Consider the following 4,633-nt stretch of genomic DNA (forward strand, 5'->3'; position numbering starts at 1 on the left):
GGCTTGTATATCATGATCCAGAAAAAGAGTCAGCCTGATCAGTTTTTGTAGTTTCTTGGCTCCAAGGAAACTATTAGATGATTCAGTATCATAACAATTTTACAATGCCTTTTCAAGGGTGATCTGAAGTTGAAATATTTGTAAATGTTCGCGGAAAAAAATAAAGAGAGAGAAAAGACCTGAAGAGTGGTGAGAACCAAGAGAAAATAGTCAGCAAAGAAGCAGCTTTGTGTGGTATAGATATTCTTCAAGGGGTCAGTCACAAAATTCTTAGTTAAGAGTTGTAATTTATCCACTTGCACATGGATTTGTATTCCTTTTATTCTCTGCTAGTTTTTCAAGGTTTCCCTATCCTGTCACCCAGAAACCAAATGCATCAGTAAGAAAACACAACACGGGTTTATATGTAGATTATCAATTTTATTATTCCTGCAATTTATTTTTATTTTTATTTTAGACAAATACTAAAACTTGTATACATAAGAAAAGAAAAATAAACATTATAAGTTTAAATATTAAACTTAAATATAAAATCAAAAATTTTGCCTACAAAGCAGAATATAGGAGGGGATTCAGAATATATAGCAATAACTTATCACTTCAAGAAAGCCTATGTATTAAATACTATATCTTATATGTAAAGCTGTTCATCTTTCCTTTACTTCCTGGTAGGGTTTCTTTTTTTCTCTGCTGTGTACTTTTTACTTTGTTCTTTCCCCCTTTTCTCCCCCTACCTGCCACCCCAAGTCTACAGTTGAGCATAGATATATTTATATAGAGGTATTGATATATGCATAGAGGTATATGTATATAAACATACATACATTTATAATCATATACTTTCCCTAAGAGATTCTAATCCTGATCTTTTTTTTATGTTCGTGTGTCTCTTTTTTCCTATCTCTCCTAACTCCTCCACTTTACTTCTGCCTGATACCTTGTCCCCCTGTTACTTAACCTACTCCCATCCAGCAATCCTTCCCTTACCCTCCCATTCCCCTAAATCTAAACCACCTTTTATACACCCCTTTGACCTATTCTGTCCCCCCTTCCCTCTAAAGTTCTCTCTCTTATCCTCTCAATCCCATCTAAAGAACCTTCTACATTCCCCTTCGTAAAGGTTATTTGAAGGCCCATTTTTGTATTGGCAAGTAAGCAGGTACTTAGAACTTAGTAACTAATTAAACCTCTGTGAAAGAAACAGAAGGGATGAACCCCTGTTCTTGACCTAACAGGAAGGGGTTGGCTGAAACAGGAAGTAGCTAATGCTGTGTATATAAGAAAAGCCCCAGAGAGGCACAGTCAGGATTTCTTCAGACAAGAATCTGATGGCAGAAGCTGTTCTGCTGGAGAGAAATGATAACCAAGAACTTAGAGCCCAGGAGCCCGGGAGTCCAGGAGCCTCCCTTCCCCCCTCCCCCCAACTCCCTGCCACCAGGCTGGATGAGGTGATTCTGACTTTTTGAACAAGTTGCAGAAGACTGAGGAAACATGACTGGGATGCCAAGACTTTGTCTGTTTGTGGCTTGATTGAGCCTTGAATTCCTGGGAGAAGAAATTGTGAAGGATTTGAGATGGACCAGACCCTGTGAACTTCAGTGTGGAGCAGGACCCAGAGAGCTGGACAAAGAACTGTCTGCCATTGAACCTAGGTGACAGTCTGGTGAATACAGGTAGAATCTGGGACCATGGAAGGGGATCTAGGAAATCTGAGAACCTGCCTCAAATCAAGATGAAAAGACCTCTCCCTGGGTGCTGAGTAATGATGAAATTGTAGTTTACTAGTGACCTAGGGGTGGAGGGTTTGTGTATTTTCTAATGATTATACTTAGTGATTGATGATACTTAGTAATTGATTGCTGAATAAGTGACTGATTGAGTTAATTTAGTGTGCCCCATGAATGGAAGACTTTGACTATTGCACTTTGAGATGATTGTTCTTTGTTCTAAATATTGTGACCACTCTGGTGGAAACTATGTGGAGATTTTAATGATAAGCTGTTGTAAATACTATATTGTGATGTTCTGTGGTAAGTTGTAATATTGTGAATACTGTACTTTGATTTTCTGTGAATGTTTTGCTTTGATTTGTTATGGAATAGAGTGTTCACTATACTGTGTAATCAGAATCTTAAAAGCTGTTCACAGTAGCATTCTTCTGGAAAGCTGTTTGTGCATGGTGTTACACCCTTTTAGGCTATTCCCTCACCCTCCCCTCTAAAGATTCTTCCTTTATCCTCCTCCCCATACCCTTAGAGTTTTATTTCATTTCTTTCTAAATTTAGCAGACTTTTATTCTCATATGTGTATATGTGTGTGTGTGTATTTTCTCCTCTTAAACTCATTCCCAATTAAGTTGGTTTCCAGAACTAACAGCACACCTCCTTCATCTAATTACTCTGTATAGTTCTTCTTTTTGTACCTCATTTGTATAAGATAATTACTCTCTCAGCTGTTCTTGAATGATTTTACTTTTTGAAGTCATATCATGCTCAGGTCTACCCCAATCTTTCTTATAAACTACCAAATTACTAGTCAGAATCTTAGACATAGGATTTACAATTTCCATATGTAAAAGGTGAGCATTCTATCCTTAGTACCTTGTAAGTGGTCATTGGTACGCACCTTATATTTCTCTTTACTCTTTTATGACAAATCTTCTATTGAGTTCAGGGATTTTTTTTAAGAGAGCCCTGAAAGTCTGACAGTTGATCAAATGTCCATTTTTTTTCATTAATAATTATGCTTAGCTTTTCTGTGTATATTTTCAACCTTAGGCCCAGTTCTTTGGCTCTTCAATATATAGTGTTCCAAGACCTATATTTTTTAATGTTGCCATTGCTGGGTCTTGTGTAATTCTAATTATGGTACCATCGTGTGTAATTTTTTTTGTGGCTCTTAATATTTTGCCCTTGATCTGGGGTTTTGGGAATTAATTATAATATTTCTGTGAGTTTTCCTCATAGGATCCCTTTCAGGTGGTGATCAGTGGATTTTTTCCATTTCTACTTTCCCCTCTTGTTCTAATGTTTCAGGACAATTTTCTTAATTATTTCTTGTAGTATTGTATCAATATTATTTTATTTATCAGAACTTTCAAGTGATCCAATTATTATTTTCTCTTCTTGATCTATTCTGTAGATCCATTGTTTTTCTTATGAGATGTTTCTCATTCTCTTTTATTTTTCATCATATATATATACATACATACATGTATATATACATATACAAACACACACATATATATGTGTATGTATATACATACATATATATATATATAAATATAATTTCTTCATGTCTTATAACTTTGCTGATTCCCCCTTGCCCAATTTTGATTTTTAAGGATTCATTTTCTTCCTTAACTTTCTGGATCTCATTTTCTAATTGGTTGACTTTCTTGTCATAATCTTTTTTTTCTTGTATTATTCTTATTTTTCTTTTTAATTTTTCCTGCATCTCTCTCATTTGACATTTAAAGTCTTTTTAAAGTTCTTCAATGAATTCTTTTTGGGCAGAAAACCATTTGACATTACTCTTTGGGGTAGAAGAGGGTTTCTTTGCTTCAGTATCCTCTGAAGATGAAAATGGGTCTCCTCTATTCCCATAGTAATTCTCTATGATTGGATTCTTTCTCCTTTTCTTGTATATTTATTTTTTGTAATAATTTATATTTATAATCAACTCTAGTACTGGGGTATGGGAGATGGTCCCTCTGGCCTCTGGTCCTCTTCAGTTCTCCCCTCTGACCTCAAACACAAACCAAGACCTCCAACCTCCTGTAAGTGCCCATAGTCAGGGCCTTTCTGCCCCACTGCTTTTGTACTCACTGGGCATGTGCTGGTTCCTTCTTGCCCCTGCCACTCTGCAGAATAGCTGGGTCTGGTGTTCCTTGTCAGCAGAGGTTCCCTAGATCTTCTCCACATCAGGTACCCAATTCTCCTCATTGTCTGTGGGTAAAAGGTCCTGTGGCTGGGACCATGGCAGCCTCTCAAACCAACTAACCCCAGGGCTTGCAGCTTGTTTAATCAGCTTGCTGCTAGTTTCTAAAGGGGACCTAGCCTGGAGGTGTTTACTCTTCATAGGGTGGAAATCTAGTGGTGGGATTTTTCTTGAGCTCTTCTCAAATTGTCCCAAAAGAATGGTTGTTCTGCCCCTACTCTTATTTGTTTCGCCACTCTTGTTTGCCCAGAGGCACTATTTTATCTCTTTTGTTGGAGGAAAATCAAGAGAGCTTGAAATTTTCTGACCTACTCCTCTATCCAGAATCCACTCCTATAATTGTTTTAATATATCTGGGTCTCTAATAATATGTATTTTACCTTATTGCTAAGTAAATTGTCATTTTTAAGATCTTAAAGTGTTATAAGTGGGAGCCATTAGGTCAGTGCAAATTAAAATGAATTGATTAGGTCCCAAGAGATACCAAAGTTAGTAGGGGAATTGTGTTCTTCCACATCTGAGTGACCTGTAAGACCTCGATAGTAATTGAGTATAAACTTACAGTGATGGGTTTTCACAGACTTGTCAGTGAAGGGTAGGTTGGAGGGAGCCAGCAGAGAGAAAAGGAGAGAGAGAGAGAGAGGAAGAGAGAGGGAGAGAGAGAGAGAGAGAGAGAGAGAGAGAGAGAGAGAGA

The sequence above is a fragment of the Petaurus breviceps genome, unplaced genomic scaffold (genome assembly GCF_028583685.1).
Source record: "Petaurus breviceps papuanus isolate PSGF00001 unplaced genomic scaffold, PetGlider_PUasm1.0 90731, whole genome shotgun sequence".
NCBI lineage: Eukaryota > Metazoa > Chordata > Mammalia > Diprotodontia > Petauridae > Petaurus > Petaurus breviceps.